General features: G+C 39.7%; 1 long non-coding RNA gene across 2 annotated transcripts; it reads right to left on the bottom strand.

Moving 5' to 3' along the window:
* Positions 1 to 6,341: 6,341 nt before the first annotated feature.
* Positions 6,342 to 11,269, bottom strand: LOC147758624 (uncharacterized). Of its 2 annotated transcripts, none has more exons than XR_015318968.1 (3): positions 10,803 to 11,269; positions 10,029 to 10,118; positions 6,342 to 8,902 (listed from the first exon to the last, which is right to left on the bottom strand). It is a non-coding gene; the product is annotated as an uncharacterized LOC147758624 (long non-coding RNA). The 2 variants fall into 2 exon arrangements; XR_015318967.1 differs by lacking the exon at positions 10,803 to 11,269 and adding an exon at positions 10,405 to 10,548.
* Between the last annotated feature and the right edge of the window lie 9,180 nt (positions 11,270 to 20,449).

Below are 20,449 nucleotides of genomic sequence, written 5' to 3'. Positions count from 1 at the left end.
AATCGTTTTACGGGTGACCCTATCGCAAAACAACCAGTAAAATTAACATTAGCTCTATTCATATTTAATGTTGTGTCTAGATAATTATTAAATGCTTAGAGCAGGCAAACCACGGAATACTGCACCAATGTAGGGTCCAACAGGTAGTCTGCTTTAGATCTTGGGCGATTTATGTGATGCATTTTCGTTTCTGATTTATCAGACAAGTCCCATTTTTAGAAATCTCTGCTCGTAGACGTCATATAATGTCGAAACAGCTTGTTCATTCAGTGTTTCAAGTGGGAAGTATCCTTGGAAGATAGTAATTGTTAACCGTGATGAAGTTGCACTATGTAACTACCATTTACATTTCAACTAATGGCTTAAGTAAAGATCTCTGATGCGGCGTTCTCGGCCGAACATATATATATAAGTACAGCTTTTTTTTATTCACATACATTATCTAGTATTTGTGAGTCGTTTCCAGAATTATATACGTAGATGAGACAAACAATTACGATATATATAATACCTTCTGGAACAGATAATAAACAAGTAGTATTTGTCTCATCGTCGCGCTTCTTGATGTCACTTTTACGCAGTTGGCTTTGAAGAGCAAAACTTTTACCAAAAATTTATTATGTATTAAAGATAAGCTATCAATACATTGTGTCCTAGCTGAAACATTTGCGCGGAACTACAAAAGCGTTTGATGTACTCTTCTCAGACAACGACCTTCGAAGTTAACACGTACTCTATGAGGCTAGAATGTCAGTTTGCAAAATACGGCCGTATCTATGTTCAGTGACGATTACGTCATCAACCGTATCTTCGTAACGTTCAAAGCTGTAATTGATGAGGCTTTGTTAAACATATGCTTTTCAGGACCGCACAATAGTGAGCGCTGTTTTCAGATAGTGACGGTGGTGGAATATGATGAATCGCGGTGAAACAGTGAAAGAATCTACCTATAATTAGCTATCAAAAACACAACTACCGAATGAAGAATATTTTCTTTATTCTTCCAGGTGGGCAGATATGACGAGAAACCATCCAAGTAGTAGAATGGCCGCGTAGATATGTATGTAATGGACATTCTAAAAAGAGCATCTGGGAGCAGTTTACCCCATAATGTAGGTCCCTTTTTCAGCTACTAATTATTTTTTAGCTCGTTTTCAGAGAGAAAATCAGCTATGAATACCAGTATATAAATTCAGTTGGAAAAAATAGCAATGTGGGCCTCCTTGAACAAAAGAAAAAGCTGGAGATTGATCGGCGGTGTACAAAATTAGTATCTTCACTTATCGTATCGCGGATGATGACTGGTGGTTAACTCAAGTACGATTAACTGAGTGTGGATGTAAACACGTCTCAAGAGCGAGACACGGTATTCAAACTCACGTAGTTACAACGAGGAGATAGGCTGTACCTTAGCTTGCCGTCAGGGTAGTCGTAACAAGGTTACGTCCATCTGCAATAGTTACATAATAGAAGAAATAGATACATTTCACTCAGATCCCGTCTATATATACAATGTACACAAATGTGATGGCGGCAACATACATGTGATTATCGTATTGTTTTTATAGATAACTAACTAGAGATCACGTATTATTTTACGTATACCTACTGCATGTCTTTTTTGCGGTTCAGTAATATAAATCTCATTGTTTCACCTTCATTGCTTCAGAGTTTCGAATCTTCTCGTTGTATTTATGCGGCCGTTACGATCTGTAAAATATTCCGATTTCATCAAAGGTGCTAAACATCGAAGAAGACAAACTAGATAATAGTATTAATATGTATATAGCATGTAAAAGAATATAAAAAAGCTACGAAAAATACATTCGCTGGTTTCAAATGCTAAGCGGACTTGGTAGTTATTAGAAAAGATTAAGGTGCTTTCTGTTGCTAGCTCGAGCGTCTCAATGGAACGTTGAAATGAATGTTATGTTCAGTATTACAAGCAAGTGAAATCTTAAGCGTTTGTCAAAAATCACAGATATTTTCAGTACTAATATTGAAAATGACATAATTTCTATGGTGATATACGACGATGATGCCTCCCATCAATCTGCTTTATACACTTTCGCGTTTCGGTAAATGTTACTTTGTCTTCGGTATTTAATGATGCCATGGATTTGTCTGTGCAGCCTTCAAACTTCGTTGTGATTACGTTTCCGTTTTCGCCGGTCGCCAGTACTTTTCATTAAAACGAGGTAGGCACCATTTGGTCGCTTACACTTTCACCGATTCGCTTCAGGCGTCATGGCTCCATTATTAGTACCGTTTCCTGCGACGAAATCGGAACGCTGATTTTTGAAGTCATGCACTCGTACCTACTCACTATATTTTTCGGATTTAGGTCTTATTCCTTCAAATGAATAAGAGAGAGCTTTACTCAGATTAACAGAGTACACACATATCGGTTTGAAGATAGTTAACTGATACCAGGTTAAACGTAAAAAATAGATTGTGCGTAGAATCTTTAGCTAATTGAAAATGAATTTTTCGATGCAAAGTGAACTTGAATTCTTGCTGGAAATAATGCTGGCACTAACGTCTGGAACTCAAAAGGTGCTCTGAGATTTATGTGTCGCATAAGATTTTCTATACATGGATGACGTCTCGCATAAGATGATTTTTTTCGCGTTTACATATACTCCGCACTGCAAAGCAGCATTTAGAAACAGAGAGGGCCTATTTTGCTTCAGTGTTTTTTCCTCGTCGTGAAAGAGTTTCAAATGTTAGGATTCCATCTAGTGAAGAAAGGTTGTCGATGGCCTTGAAGGACACCTCAAGAGCTTTTCCTCGTCCTTTTTTATTTTGAGGTAGCCTCATCGCCTTCGTAGAGGCGCACGTGTCGAAGCTTCTCTCAGTGATAGAATGTCGATACGGTTGAAAAATAGATGCGGTAGATGGGCGATCCGTTAGTCACTTATCGTAAAAGGTTCTATTCAGCAGCCTCGCGGAAAAAGCGACCAGTCTTCTAGAGAAAAAAATCAACGTCCTCTTCTTATAGCTTGAGAACCTAATGCGATAGGTCTAGCCTCGGCCTATCTGAGAGTATGATGATGATGATGGCTGGTGTGATGAGACGTCCGTGGCGTCTTTGTTGAAGTAAAATTGAAAAGATACAAATAATCCCATAGCAAAGGATCCGTCTGACACGAGCTAGAAGCAATTAAGGAAACTTTTCTTCAAGCCACCAGCAAGAAAATCGAAGAAATTGAATGCTCATCTATACAATGCTTCTGCCTGATTGATGTAGATATAAGCTACCTTGTTCGTGCTGTCAATAAATATCAATGCTGCTTTCTTTCTTTTTCATTTTTCATTGTTTCGCCGATCCCGTTTGTCGCAGGTGATTACGCCTCGTTCTTGAAGGATGCTGCATGTGAATGAACAGTTACGCTAGGCGTTTACAAGGCATTGGTTATGCTCCCTTATCCGATAGCAATGCAGTTTTCGGGCAATTTGTAGAAATGTTGAAGGCACACGCTGTGGCATATCTGATAGTTGGCTGTTACAAAAGTGACTTTGCTTCACCGGACGTCCCCTTTAAACAGGATTAAGGAGACAATCTAGAAGCTGAACTGGCCTATGGCAATTCGTATCGTATTCATGTGGAAAATTTGGCCTACATTCAATATTGAGGTAATGATAGCGAGAGAAATGTCATTAATTAATTCTATCTCTGGCTTAATCACATCTTGACGGGCTGTACAGGCAAATCTTCATCGATCAATAAATTTGTTTATCTGGCTCAGGAAGTCGACTTATATCGCAAATACAATTATTGTTGAAGTTGAGCGGAGGTAAAGTAATTAATTACACGGCCGATACAGTCTTCAGTCGAAGGTAATGGGTCTGGGCTGATTAGCATATCATCATCGGGAGCTGGCTATCATTAGAGACTTTGAGCTCTGAAAATTCTATAATCTTTTGTAATACCGGCATTCATTATAACATTTAGGAGGCAATACGTCGATTTGATGACATTTTTTTACAACTAACCCTTTCAGTAGATAGAGAGAGATATATAGACGAATGCCATTGTTGTGTCTAAATAAAATGCAAATTTACTGAACAAACAATACGTCGTAAAGCACTGAATAGGGCCTACATTGTGATAGGCACCTACTTCATATTAGTGCACTTCGTTTGAACCTCATGTTCGAGGAGGTTAGGTTCGATCCAAGAAAATTCTGCTAATTTAATCTTTTACTTTACAAAAATACCTCTAAACAACGAGCTTAAGACGTAACCGATACTTTTAGGATACGACACTCTATAAACGGGCTGTGAACATTATATGACATATCGGTTTTATAACTGAAGTAAAATAGAAGGCCGACAATGCTAGTACTATCTGTCATGAGACTGACGCCGTTATGGGCACTGACGTCGACTGCTTTCCTTAGGGATTTTCAGCACGTGTCAGACCTTTGACCTAACATAGGAAATAATATAAACAAGGTGTTTTTTCGCTCCAGGGATAAAATTTTCTTTTGTTAATAATTGATTGTTTGATCCAGTGTTTCATACGCGTTAAAAGGATAGGCAGCATGTAGAAACTACTTTTGAATATACAACTTATCTGTATGTAGAGATAATTATTTATTATCCAATTCTTCGTTAAGAGAAACACTTATACTTACCTTATATATAATAGAGAAAGAAATAATGGAATCATTACATGTGCAAAGTCACTGGCGATAAGCCGCGCTGCGTTCTCTATTATTTTTTATATAATACTATTTTTATATAAACGAATGTTTATGTAAATAGCAGGAAACGATCAAGTCTTTCATCAATCAAAAATTAAATATCTATGACGGAATAGACGCCTAGCAGTATACTAAAAAGGAAGTACGATATCTGCGCTTTTCATATATATATTAGGCGCTATTGGCATTCTACGCCGAAACAATACGCGTTGTGTTTTTATGTTGTACATTATTTCGGTCCGATACGTCCACAGGGTCAAACCTCGTACGACGAGGTATATCATCGAAAAGGGCCAATACCGTACTTTCTGCTGTTTACATAAAAACATCATTGAATTAGTGTGGATTATCACAAATAATATAGTATTATGACTTCGCACGTGTAATAACTGTAACATTACATCTTTTACTATACTTTCGTCTTGCCTCTTGTGGGATGAACTGAAGGGAACGATGTAGACAGCGCGTCTGATAGAACGTTAACAAGATTGCGCCGACTTACGTTTGAACAGATTGACTCAGAGGAGAGTTTAAGGAACAAAAAAGCAAAAAGAAAGAACTTTACGTCCCTCTTCCGGCTGGTCCTTTCTTTTACAGTCCTTCTTTTATTTCGAAATACGAATATTAGCATTTTTATTAACTTCTTCGCGTTTGAGGTGGTGGCGTATTACTCTCGTATATCTGATATACTATAAGGACAAGTATACGTACGTACGTACGTACGTACGTACGTACGTACGTATATATGTAAACTTGTAAAAGCTCTCAGAGATCCATGCTGAGTTCAGCGCCTTTTGAATCCGGGAAATTGTAGCGAAAATGATGGCTTTCGAAAAAGGACGACACAGAGTGATATTGGGGCCTAAAGATGAACGTCGGCCCGGGCATGCAAATATGACATATCATAAAAATTTCGCGGAAAGAAAACTGATCATTGAAATTCCCTTCTCTTAGTGGTGGTATATATTGAAGAAAACGAAAAGATGAGCATCTCTCACGGCCGAAACGCAGCCAAAACGGAAATGCTTGGGGGAACTATAGGTAGGTGGCTTTTTCAGGGTGGACTCAAATAATGCTCTCGTTCGATAAAAACTATTTTTCTTTCAATTTCATTTCATTCATCAAGCGATTTCACTTTCAATATATAGCTAAATAACGATATTGTATGCGCCAGCAGCACTCACTCTGAGAGAAACATTGTAATCAATGAGCCTGATAAGGTGCGAAAATGGTTAGGAGCCAACCTGCCAACCGTTATGCCACTCTGACTTGCTCCGGACACTAGCGCTAGAGCTTTTACCTATGTCGGAAGAATATTTAACGGAAAACCGAGTTTCGATTAGTCCGAGATCAACGTAATGGAATGACCCTGATTTCTATATCAAAATATGCATAGCTATAGCTTTTGAGACCCTGAAAAATGGTATCTATAAAACTCAGGCAACTTTTCTTTTCATATCTAATGCGGTTCCAAGGTCATAATAATTAAAACCTTGAAGGCAAGTTATGAATTATGCTAATACGAATTGATAGCTTGTCAATGTAACTTAATATGATTAATAGGGTAGCACTTTATATTGTACCTTTAAAAGGTATATTAAGTTTATTTGCGAACCGAAAAACTTCAGCATCAACAGTTCCGTGGTACGCGTACATTGCTTTAACGAAGTAGAGCCTGATTGAAACGCGGTTCTTCCTATAAACCTTTTCCATCTATCTAGTTGAGTGTTAACAGCTGTCCTTAGGCAGATACAAATGTAATGATTCTTAAATCTAGAAAAGAATGATTTTGACATTCCGTGAATGAAAAGAGGCCATATAATAATATAGAAGTGTATGGCAGATCGTGTCGTCACGACTAATTACCGCTGATCGACAACTTCGGTTCTCATTTATGGGTAGCGTTTGTTTGCGGGGCTTTGATGTTTCTCCAGAACCCTCTAGTCTTCCAACTGTTAAGTATAATATTGTTGAGCTTATAGAAACCAGACTATGTCCCCCTGGAACTTGTAAAACTTTATTGTGAACCCCGGTCTAAGTTATTGCCACTATACAGATACACTAAATTAATAACACTGCATAATGAACTGTAAAAGATAGTACGTTCAGATATGTGTAACGATTGTCCTTTTTACTGATCGTTTTCATTAACTACATCTGTGATGTTATGGTCAAATAGAGATGCATGTTTGCGGCCAATGTTTGAATACGAGCACCATACGCGCACGCCATAACTTTACTAGTTTCATACCTCAAGTATCATTCTAAATAGCACCCTTCTACACATGCATTGTCTTTAACTACGGATCAATTAACCGACGTATAATATGGACTTCCTTCATATTTGGGTTTCTGAAATTACAGAGAAGATGCGATGAGCTAACTAACTACTCGTATTGATATATCTAAGTTTCTTTTTTAAGACTTGAATAGCAAAGTGCTCAGACTAAACTGAAAACTACCTCAAAAACGTAAGAAACATCTCAGGGGGAAGTTACTATAAATATATCAATACGAAAAAAATACATATAACATTTTTCAGTATTCAGCCAAGATATTTTTGTAATCGTTTTATATACAATAGTATATTTACGCTCGATCGTATCTTAGGATTGTCAATATTGTTATCTCTAAGTCCTCTGCGTCTCTGTTGCCCCCTGAACTCTGACAAACTAAAAGCCATATCCGAACTTTTCAATTGTGGATTTGTTCAGATACAGAAGTGAACAGTTGAATTGCATGGATAACCTGTAAGCACGCTCCAAGGCGTTCAAGTTCGTAAACGAAATGCGTGACATGCGGCTGCTGCATAGGTATACGATTCACAATATTTTTTTTAAGAAAATAGAAAGAAGCCATGGATCACATAAGTGCTTTCGTGCAAAAGCCCTTCAGTCCACTTCACCTAGTACTGAGAAAATTTAACTTCCCTATACACATTACAAATTTGAGTGTTAATTCTTGTTTTTAGTACCGTATGTACCGTATATTATTGCAGAGTTTAGCAAATATCGCATAACGACATATATTGAAATTGATTTAAGCCCCTTTTGACGGAAAGAATTTATATCCTATATATATATATATAAGTATACATATCGATGTAACGATTCAGAACATTCCTTCAGAACATATCTATCAGAAACGTAGTGAAGACACCGTACTGTGCTTTATTGCCAACGACAACCACATGTTCGTCAGCGTTATTACTAGACTCTTCCAAATTTCATATGAATTATGACAAAAGCCGATTCTTGTAGCAACGAGAGCAACACGAAAAGCTTATCATGCGCGTAATATCTCTATTGCTTATATATGCACCTATAACTGCCGCACCAACGTCTCACCCGGTCTGAATCTATTTGGCAATCTCGATTCCTACCTCCTGAAAAGTAGACGAAAACATCCAAGATGGTAGTCCGTCATCAATAGTTTTTGATACGCCCACTGCTGTGGCCTCTGCTTCGAAGTTGGTGACAACGGCTTCCCCATTTCTTCAATAGGTCTCCCTGATGCCTCTGGTACGCCCACACAATGCTTTGCACTACCCACTGTCGAACTCGTCGTAAACGATGCACAGGGTTATGTGAACGGAGTATGGTGTTAGCCGGGGTTTATATACAGAGGCTAGTAGATTCGAATTAGGTAGATACTATATCTGAAAGATGATGCCCGCCTCACAACTGGTCATCGCTCAGAAACTGCCGACGGTAAGCTGTCATTTCTCACTTCATGGGCAGTATTCGGTCGATAGCCGATGTCCAGTGGCAATTAGGGGCCTCCCCGCCACGTCTCTTGGCGTTGTTTCCCTGTGCTGTCCTATGTCCAGAATCAAGATGACAGACCGACTATAGAAAGGTGTTCAATCCAAGGCAGTCGTGCAAGCGAACTATTTCGGTTAGCCCGCATCGATCGTCAAGCGCGGCAGTAACTTCGTTTAATGACGTATATACTGTCACAATGTACGTGCGCGCGTGTCGATGTATTAAAATATGTCTTCGCTGGTGAGTCTTTCTTCGAAGCTACTGAGAGGAATATCTCGGATGGTATCACGCCTCATGTTTCTGTCCTGCCTTTCTGCATGCAACTCACTTTGCGCTTCCTGTCAGCGGCGGAAAAAAGGGTGAAGTTGATCCAATGGTAGCTTAATTTGTCAGAGTAGCAATAGTAAAGCTGACGAAGGGCTAGCACAGCTGAAAGGGATTAAGTAACGAACGAAGAGAATGAGTGGACAGAGAGGCAAGGAGAACATGCTACTGTTGCTGACTCGTGAATACTCTGTCCATCTTAGTTAGTCAGATGCTTAAAAAAAGAAGTTATGCAGTGGGTGAAAATGAAGTATACAGGTGTATGACATGTAGAAAAATTCATAGGATCCCTATATGGCAGTCAAGGCCCAGAATGGTTAAACCATAACTCGTTATCAATACCCACAATATTTAAATAAATAAATAAAAAAGCAACACTTTATCTGTAACTATATAATTAGACATAATATTAGATTGGTTGCTTGCAATTTTTTAATCTTTGTCATTTTTATGTTTTTTTTTTTATTTAGCCGTTCGATTTGAAATTTGGCGCGTGCCCCTCAGTGTGTGTGTGCAAAAGCTGCACGTGCGACACTAACTACTTCACTGTTTTCTAGCAGAAAGTACGCAGATAGGGGGGTAAAAAGTATTTTAGAAACTGAATACTGATGTGGAGTACTTGACAACTGTCCTCGAAATCCTTGCTGTGATTCCTCAGAACTGCCGATTCTCGTTTGATTAACCGCAAACTACTGCCGGGCGGTCATAGAAGGTGGGGCTTTTTTGCATGTAAGTGCGCCCCAGCTAAGTCAAGATACGAGTTAGTCGCACCACTGTCACGAACAGCCTGCATACACTAGCAATTATATAAAAAGTAATAGAGTGGATTCCACGTGGCCTTAGTAGAGGTGTGATTATCACCTACTCGGCCATGTAAATATAATTATTTATGGTAGAAAAAAGTAATTCAAGTATATCACAGCATTGCTACCACGAATGAAAAAGGGGTTCTTTAAAACAACTATTAGTTTAAAAATCAGTAGAAGAAGTCCAGATGAGCCTTAGCTTTGACAAAATTCTGTCACATTTGAACGAAATACTTTTATACGAACCCCGGAAACATGTTAGATTAAAAAATTTCAACTGCAAGTTAGTTTTGCAAATTGGCAACATACCTCGAGAGGCCAAGGACTTGCCCGATGATACTTGATTTCATAACATTTTGTCAATCGTAACATTACCCTAACTTTAAATTGTTTACAATAACGTTGCTATAGTAATTTGAACTTACGCTGCTGCACAATTAAGAACACCTCGTTGATATTGCTGCTGCCCACGATGACGAAACTCGGTCCTTCATCTACGGACCTGAGGGGTTTACCTGAAATTAGTGATAAGATAAGGAAAAACAGAGGGCCTTGTCACCACTCCAAAGATGACTATCTTCCCTCGAACATAATGCTAATAAATGCTAGAAATGGTGATCGAATAAGGTTACGTGAGGTTATATAAATATATATTTGACTAGATAAATGTATGAATATTGTGCTCGTAAGGTTCGATACAATTACATGGAGCGGTATGACACCTGTCAAGAATTAAGCGAGCTAGAGATATTTTTCCTAACTAACTAACAAAAATTAGAGAGACTAACAAAAATTTCATACATCCTACGATACCACTATATGTTCAGCAAAGCTTTCGGTCGTATCTATAATCGTTTCTGCATCGCAAAGAGAGGATCGCAGTTAGTAGATCGATCCGCCTTAACTGTACATTGACTGTGTAGCGGTGACGAGAATGCAGGACGCGTGAGAATGTCCGGCAGAATGATTCCATTATCCTTCGTTTTATACTATTCGAAAAGTAACGTGACCCAGTCTTTTGCCCGGAGAAGCGTGGTCACCGCCCAACGGAAGCAGCAATTGCACAGCGATCGAGCCACATCCGTTAGCATCTAGAAAGTTCGTTTCGTTGCCAATAGATATAGAAGAAAGTTGTTTCCCTGCTTCTAACTAACCCTATTAGAAATGCAAATCGGAAGGCAAAATACCCATTTACTTACGAGGGCCGCTTTTCTGATTCGGTTCAACGGCATTCTCCAGCAAACGCTTCCAGGTGTCTTATCGACTGCTTTCGCGCAGCAGGTCTACTGACTGCCAGGACTGTCATTAGGGCGGCTACAGGTTGTGGAATAGATAAAGCAACGCGTCTCCGCGAGCTATCTGAATGTGGATTGTCCCTGTTTATATTAAAGTTAAACTTCGAGCAGGCGGGTGTACATGTGGGCATGCATCAGAATAATGCGAAGTCTCTATGTGATACGTAGCGCTACTCGAAGGCGGAGACATAAGCATGAGTATCAAATCAGGAACAAAGCTGTTACGGAATCGGTAGCGAAATCCGAGCAATAAACGGTTGGGGAGGGCAAGTTAGAGAATATGCGCTCAGAGGTTGCTTTGCATACACAAACCAATTGACAAATTCACTGGCGCATGTTTTTCTATTTGTAAAGTTCCGTGTCTGTGCAAACAATCGCAGAAGCAGGCATCAATCAAAGTTGACGTTTTTGTGATTGCTATGCCATGGCGGCATTGGCAAAGGCATCCCTAAAGGATTACTAAAAGTGGTGAAATTTTAAGGATATATATATATATATATATATATATATATATATAGATGACAAAACCTGTGAAGGCAAAGATTAAAACTTACTTTTTGCCTGATTTATTTTGTACAAGGAAAATAAATTTTAGAGTGGAGCTTAGTGAATAGGGACACGTTTTTGGACATATAGCTACATTGGTTTATGCAAGCGAGTCGCTTAATTATGCTCTAGGGTTGGCTAGCTCCGTTGCTAACCGAACTCCAAATCTCTGAGTGCCCTTCAAAGCCAATCAAAAAGCAAGCTGAGTGTTGCGTTTTACTCTCTGACGCGTCGTTCTAAAGATTTTCCATCCCAACGCTGCCTTCCATTAATAGCTACTATGAACTAACGTACCGGCTCGACACATCGTCCTGAACGCGTACAGGTTCCTCCACCTTCTATTAATAGGCACACGGTAAAGCGACTCTGGCGCAAATCATTGTAAGCCATTTCCGTGGAAAAAGATGTCGCTGATAGAGGCGGCAGTGCGCTAGTTGGAAAAATATTAATGATAGCACCGAAATCAGGCAATCACGGGAATTGCTTCGAGATCATAAGGGCAGCTAATAAAAAAATTGCCTGACGCTGAAGTGTGTAATGGTTTATCAATAATAACGTTTACTTTTCTACGGTATGGAAGCAGCGCTATCATACTTCGAAAGAATTGAGTTTATTACATTCAAGCAAGAGAGCTTGTGCTTGAAGTTCTCTAGATTTGAAACTTAATTGGCGGTCCAAACTTTCATCTTTCAAGCTGGCATTGATATGTTTTCCTGTTAGGTGCAAGGATACTGAGCTGTTTCCAATATGCACAGTTTGCCAAATAGTACACTGGTATTAATGTAAAATAAAACATTTCCTTTGTTCAACCATATTGTACGGCTAGTTAATCATTCTAATTACGTTGTGAGGTTTGATGTTAAATTGCTATAATAAATTTATTTACTAATCAACCTTCTACAGGCCATGTCCAAGCGAATCTCTATGTAAGGCGCTTGGGATCTGTGTCCGCGGTTACTCTTGCTGCATATTGTCTCATGCCATCCCCTTTTAAACTGATCCTTTCGTTAACTTTTATCATAGGTCATCCACACGATTTAATCCACAAATTGTAATATTTATTAGTCGGATTTAAATATCGCATATATGTTTGGTTCGTATTTTATATCTAACTACAGTCGTTAATTTTGTATCGAATACCACACTAAAATATGGGCCCAGCCTTGTCGAAAATTATTTAAAGTAATTTTAAATAGATAAAATTAGGCAAATTAGTAGTGTTTATTTTGGCAGCAAAGCCTACTCTGTGCCGGTACTACTGTCTAAGGTGATGAAATATTGGCCTGTGTGGCGTTCGCAAGGACAGAACTAACGGCCTCCATCTACCAAACCCGTCGGCCCCTTCGATAAAGCACCTCAAATATTTTAAGTTTTATCTATGCAATTCCGAATATATATTATTATACTCTTAAATATTTTTAATGTGTACGGTAGGTTATATGGTGTTCTATCTTCTCACAGTACTTATTGCGTAACAAGAGTCATTGTCCAGCGCTCGTGCATGACCGAGATTTGCAATGCCCTACACGTGGAACGTGGCTCCGAAGCTCTCGTTGCCCAAAAAATAAGATGTCGACTATAAATTTTAATAAAAAAAAATTCAGATAAAGAAATATTTCAGTTCTAGAATCCGTTTGCTGTGTAATGCAACGCTTCAGACATGTGCGTGTAAAAACCTATTACGTACGGCTCGAAATTTAGGACAGATTTCGATAATCACAACCTATTATCTAGATATATGTATGGATTAGGATAATGTAAAATAATTATAATACGTTTTCTTATCTTGCATTATCGAATTGAGTAGGAATGCAAGGCTTTACTATGTTATGTTTAACAAAAATAGTCCGTACTTGCTTTGCCGCAATAGCTTTTAGACTTACATAAGATTCATTTTCCCACTGTGCTCTTCTTTACAAAGGTTTAGAGGAATACCTATGGTAAAATCCTTTAAAACTAGGATCCCAACTTAAAGATCCTTAAAAGACTATTTTACTTAGAAATCTCAATTTTAAGCCTTCAAATAAGACGTAGCATAAACAGGTATAGTGTAACGATGCTTAACAGAGACGAGAAAAACGACAAAAGATAAAGAGCTCAACCTTCAGACGTACGGCAGACGATACTGGCTTAAACAATTCTTCTACAAAAAGTTTCGAAACTTTAAGAAGAACGTATCATTATATTGTATTTGTGATATTGCCATGAAAGCGTTGCACACGTAAGTTAATCAAGTTAAAGCGACCTGGATATTTTGTAAGTAGAGGTCTCGTCAGGATATAGCAACCAATGGTGATATCTTCAAATTGATACGCCTTTGGGGCTCGTACGTTTGAACAAAGTTTATTTGAATTGACAAGAAAAAAATTGAACTGCGGATGGTCATCGTATCATTGTTTAAATAAGGACAAGGCAAATTAAGCTGGGTTTGGTTTTAGTCCTTTCTATTCGTTCGTGAAGTTGGGACTCTGAGTTAAATGGGTCTGCAAGCTTGTGGCACGAAACGAATCAAATGCTTAGTGTCATTGTTATTGTTAGATTGAAGCGTTTCGTGATCGACCGATTTCATTCCTGGTTCGCTATTAACTTTCAGATTGAGGACAGTTGCTAGTGCATAACTGTAAAACACCTAGTCGAGAGACCTTAGCTAATAGAAATGCAGAGACTACCGGAGTTTTTAGTTTTCAGAAGTTAGTGAACCGATATAACCTCTAAGCCGGGAGATGCTGTCGCAAGCCCCGTAACTCCAAATCAAGTGGTATTACCCATCACACGAGGGTCTCCAGCATACCTTGGTAACGATAGTAAAACTGTTTTTGCTCCTGTGCCACGAACCATTCTATTACGGAAACAAAGCAAAGTTTCCGAACGTCTGATTACCATCAAGATGGCTACCCCAGGCCTATATTTGAAAAAATTTTCTAAGGACAGTAAGATGGATACAGACCAAAACCTAGAATTCAATAGAACAGCTGCGGCAGTTCCCCTAGCGTGCTACAGGACGACGTCACCGATTACATACCTGAAATGTCTCGCGGCAGTATGCTGTATCAGAAATCGGATTCCGATGCGCTTACGTCCATTATATGAGTTCAGTTCAGTCGAAACAAATGAAAACTTTTATTGCTAAGCGAGCATGTGTTTAGACCATAATCAAAAAACCGGAGCGTTTAAGGTTCGCCGTCATATAAACAAAATTATTTTGCCAGTCCGTGTATAACAGATCTGTTCTCTAGAGTCATCTATAGTGTTGACAAACCCAAATGTATAAATACGTGGTATTGTACAAGTTTCATGTAGGAATAGCTTGTCGCATCGCCAGTTAACATGGAAATTAATTTGAAACTAGTAATTACGTCTGCAGGTTTTGCTTGATCGCGTGCAAAATATATATTTTTGCAATATCTCATTAGACCAAGCGCTCCTTCGTAAAATCAAATTAAATATTAACTACTATGGGAAATACGAGAAAAGCTAAACATGGCTTTTGGGAGACCTCATTGAAGGTCCACGTTAAAGTATAATAGTAGTTCTCGTGTGGTACTCTCTCATTGATATACATTTTCAAATTGATAATCATTTAATAGCTATAGGTAGCGCCTAAATGTACTGATTATTTTTACTTTTATACGCCAAGGTTTATACAGATATTATTCGTTTTATGTAGTCATTATGCATTGATGCTGAATTAGTGTTTACGTTAAAGATATAATAGGACGCGTTAAGATTGTTGCAATGTCGAAGGCTAATTCTGGGTAGGACTTACGCAACGCAGACGGTCAAAAATTGGCCTGTAACTTGCGAAGGCTAAATGGAAACGATGTCGTTCAACAGTATTCTTTCGTCGGGTTCTGTTACCATGCTGTGTAAGGCGAACACTTGTATCGAGAAGGGGCGAAAGTCCCAAGATAAGAGTTACGAAATCGAAACCTAGAAGGTATTCAGTAATGTTGTCTTTTGCTAACCTTATTTATATTAGGAAATAGACTTATCCTTAGTGTGAATTGTAAATAACCATAGCCCTCAGGGGTATGTAGAGAATATCGAAAGGATGCTTGTGCATTCAGCCTACTCCGACGCTTTCTGTCAACTCAAATCATATATTTGTATGTATATATATGTTTTTATAGATTCAACGACACTCTATAAAAACAATAATTGGTTTTTTTTAAATATCGTCGAACGTAAACGTGTGGGGCACCTCTGGCCCTACGTATTACCCCTTTCAACTAAGCAATACTGTCATTCACTCTTGTCAGTTGTCTTCAACTAGTCCCTGCCAGCTGAATATCAACGCGCAGACGCAGAAATGGCGAACTGTATTCAGATAGGGGGCAGCATCATCGCCAGCTGGAAAACCCGCTCAGTTGTCTGGAACAAGTACGAATCTCCTATTAGCCATCTGTGTGGTGTGCATGCGCGATAAGCGGGCATGACTGCTCGTCAACAGCTGCGAGCAACCAAGGCAGATGATGGAGGCACATAGACTAGGAAGTTTTCGCCTACTTTCCATAGCGGTGGGTCGATAAAAGGTTAACGTTCCGCATTGATGGTAGCAGCGGGAGCGACAACATACGCAAAGGCTGCCAAAGTAAAAGCGAGACTGAGAGACATTCTGCATGATGGGAACTAGAATTGGAAAAGCATCCCATCGCGTCCGGGGCCTTCGAAAGCTGACTTGGGCTATTTGAGACTGTCTTACCTACTGGTTCTTGTTTCGCGTCACCATCAAGTGAGAGCTCACCCGTGCATTGATTGCTTCCCACTCGATATGCCTCATTCGCCATGCATCCCTCTTCTGGCTAGCCAAATCAAAAAGAAACTAATAAATAAACGGCCGAAGCGAGCACAGGTAATAGTCGCGTGTCTTGCTTGAGCCACACATTATAACGGGGCATTCCGATTTTCATGTGAACACTGAATTAGCAGAACCTGGCGGTCGTAGAGAAGTTTCGTGGTGCGGTGCAACGATGCCAGTGGTGGAGAATAATTTAGTCTACTCTGTACCGTACAAATCATATGTTTTTTGCAATGCTACTATATCCGAAACGCGATATCCGTAGTCGCTTAAAACAGTGCTACAACTGCTTGATGCAACAATCATGTTTTTGCCAGAGAAAATCGAAAAAAAACTTGAAACGAAACCACCGCAAATAGGCCCACATCTAACGATAGAGTACGGCCGTAAGTATGTTGTCGAACTGATCACTCCTTATTATAGTGTCGACTTGATGACAAGCTATAATACTGACATGACTACCGATCTTGTGTTACATAGATCTCCGAAATTGATTGTAATATAATTTTTAAGAAACCCGCATTTTTTAGGCAATTTTTAGGTTTCGCTTTATTATATATATATATATATATATACTATACATTACTATCTAATATAGTAACATTATTTGTAAAGACTTACGCATTGAATTTAATTTACATTTTTCCGCTCTACAATATTAAATCACGCAATGAACTTTTCATCGAACTAACATCGCTTCGTTCCAAAACAATCATATTCAATAGACTTCACGTGAGTGCTACGGTTGCGTTGTGGCTTGGAAAAATAACTGAATAGTCTCTTCATTAGTAATTACCTTTTATTTATAAGCTACTTTAATGAAGCAAAATGCTTTCGACCTTCCATCACGTAAATTTAACGGGCTTCGGAGTCTCTAGGCTCCTATCGAAATAATGTTTTACAGAAAAGTAAACAAGTTTCAATTAGTTTACTACTGAAAGGGCCTGAATCGAACCTATAAAACATTTTCTCACGGCTTTCATCACGCTCAACTGTTGTGTGTATGATCCTCAATTAAAATACTTTATTAATATGCATGTATATAATATTTTTCTCCCGGTATATAAAAATAACGTCCTAATATAAAATCTACATCTATTTGCCTACGACTAAAAGTCCCAAGTGCTTCGTGTTATGTATTATCGGCGGCACGATGCAACAAACACGCGATGGAAGAACGGCACGCGATGGAGAATGGGTGCCCCTATACCTATTTTCGCTTGAAAAAATACGCTATGAATTCGAAAAATCGTGCCGAATTGTTTGGCGTAGCCGCAAGGAATAAATCAAGTTTCTGAAATAATGCTGCATGTTATATGAATAAAGTTATCTTACGATAAATGGTTATAATGGCTTACGTAATTACGATCCTTTGAAATAATGGTAGCTTCCTATTGCTCTGACGAGTGCTGCATTATTTTCTGTTGGCGTCAATGTCTACTATATACACACATATATAAATGTAAATTAGCGTATATTAACTCCGGGGCGATTCTTGATGCCCACAACAATAATGCCCTCGATGGCTGAACAAAAAAAAAGCGAAGCCCTACAGCAACATTGGCTTATTCACTCCGCCCAAAAAATCAACTATGGTATTTGAACAACGATTGATAATTCTTTATATTGTTAAGTAGTAGATGAGATAGCGCGAGCCAGCAAAAAGAATGACAACATTTTATGTACAATAGGTTGACGGCTGGCGTCAAGCAGCAGCAGATATTCCAACGATGATTCCTGGTGCGCATCGTATCGAAGTCTCGAATCTTGCCATAGAATTTTTGTTATGTACTTATGACTACGATGCATATAGATTTGTCTAGAGACGTGTCGGGTTCTGTCTGACGGCTCATCTCGCCAAGATCGCCTAGGCCCTGGCACGTGCTCCAAAATTCGTTTGTATCACGTTAAAGCTGTTCTCAATGGCACCGTTTAGGGGAGAAAAAAAGGTAAGTCCGACTGGATAATCATTCCACGCAGTATCATTATACGAGAGATTGATCCAATCGGTTGCCGCGAGCCGTTGTTGAACTTTTCAGAAACTGTCGTTACCAGTACTAGATTCGAATAAATAGATCTTCTATCACTGATATGTTTCTTAGTTCACAACACCCGATTAATCACGCTGTCCCATTAACCTGCGGCATGGGCTGGAAGGAAAGTTTTCCTGGTTGCCTTTCTTCCTAGGACAACAATCATTTTGATCAATTTCTTTTTAGTAGAAACAGTCTAGAGAAAAAAAGAGCTATACAAAAGGTAGCAAGTAAATATATAGTATATATATATATATATATAACCAAGAAAACATGCTCTGTCGAAATTTAGGCATTTGCATTGAATTCTGGGGCACTGTTGCTCACTGTTGGCTAGAATTTTAATCCTAAATATTTTTCTAAAAAAAAACCAATTACATTATTTCGAGACCGATAACACTCCAGTGGTATCGTACGGTAGAAACTAAAATTCTTTTTCCATTATTTTATCAACACAGTTTTATATACCGAGATCTTCGTGCTGGTTTTATTTAATAAGAAATCCAATCTCTTACATCACTTTATTACAATAGTCTGCTCCTTCAAAAAAAGCTAACTCGTACTAACTGCTTGCTCAAACAAAGAAGCTTTAACCGCCTGTCTTTTTTGATAATGAAGGCCTTGATCATCTCATCAGCCAAGATGCTATTTCTGATCTGCTAGGGTCTGTACGGGATGGTTTCGGAACTGCGTTTTTATATTATGTTAGCAGATCAATCAGGACGAGCGAAAAATGTGTCCTAAGTTGTGTCCTTCCTAAGGCTTCCGGTAGGAGTAGCTGAAGACAGAACATAGACAAGAGAATTCGATTACGTTTCGTTGTCTAATTAATTGTAGGCACAATCAACTACGTCACGGTAGAATGGCTAGGTGAAAAATCTACGGCCGGGTGCTCATCAATGAGCTTAGACTTTGCTACTTGTATGACAGTCGAATCCGATCAGTTGGTTCGTAAGCTACTTAAAGCTGACACTAAGCTTTTTGGAGCAATCCTTTTTCGAAAGGTTTTTTTGCCCCTACGTTTATTCGTGGTACTATCCAGCATTGCCTTATTGAATGGCAGTACCCGTTTGCCTAAAGTTGTATACTCTGTCTAATTGACTAATTCATTAAGGGCCTATGATACAAGATAAAAGGTAACCACGGTCCTGGACCTTCAAACAGTTCGAGGTGCTTTCATGCAATACAGCAAAGCGACTAGTGGCACCTTTGCTGAATTCTAATAAAGGTATCATCGGTTGACCTCGAAGGAGTCTGAAGCCTCGGATATGCAATCGAAAATCCTCGATACTGTCATTGTTGCTTCTGTTTTCGTATGAAAAATATGCCTCGTCACCGCTGGTGTTCAAACTGATTTGTTGATATACCGTCGAACCGACTCGACAGACTGGGAATGGCGACCAGAGGGAACACGAAACTGGCCCGGAACTATAGTTCGCGAGATTCCGCGAATACTTTTCATAAGATGGGGCGGGAAGCTCAAGGGAAAACCGTGACGAATTTGTGAAAGGGGCGGCCAGGGTGGCGGGTTAAAGTTGGGAATCGAGGCAGTACGACTAGGTGGGTCGAAGACGCAGGGAACCAGCAGCTGGGAGCTCAGCGACCTCGAGTCTGTAAGAGCTTTATGTTTGTGTGTAGAAGCCGTCTCCGCTGGTGGTGATGTTAAGTCCCTTCCCAGTCGCTGGAGGGAGGGTAGCAGCTGAGTGCCACGCGGATAGTTGGTTGGCTATGGGCATGGCTGAGGTCGAGTATGGCTGCTGAATGTTTGTCGGTCTGTTGGCGTCACGGGAGGATCTAGAAACGGGAAGGGCTGGTCCGCTGCTACCATCAGCACCGCCGAACCCAGCAGTGCGAGAAAAAGCTGTCGGCCGGCCGACTGGCTGGATACCCTACCTCGACCAAATGCGTAAACCGCTGTCGATGCTGCTCCAGCAACGACTGACTGTGTTGGTGGAGGCCCAGGCGGCCTGGCCCTGCCGGTGCCGGTCCTGCTAACAGTGGCTTACCGTTTCTGCTGACGGCGCCACAACGCACGGGCACAGTCAGCACAGAACAGCACAGCTCGGAGGCGAGGCAGCTAGCTTGCGGGAGAGGGCAGCAGTGGGAATTGGTAACGAGCGGCGGCTGAGAAGGGAAAAGGGTGCCCGGCGCACGCACGCTACCCAAACAGGCGG

The sequence above is a fragment of the Varroa destructor genome, unplaced genomic scaffold, assembly GCF_002443255.2.
Source record: "Varroa destructor unplaced genomic scaffold, Vdes_3.0 BEIS01000001.1, whole genome shotgun sequence".
NCBI classification, from domain to species: Eukaryota; Metazoa; Arthropoda; class Arachnida; order Mesostigmata; family Varroidae; genus Varroa; species Varroa destructor.
Note: the sequence above shows the minus strand (reverse complement) of the source record. Positions and strands in the feature narration are given on the sequence as shown.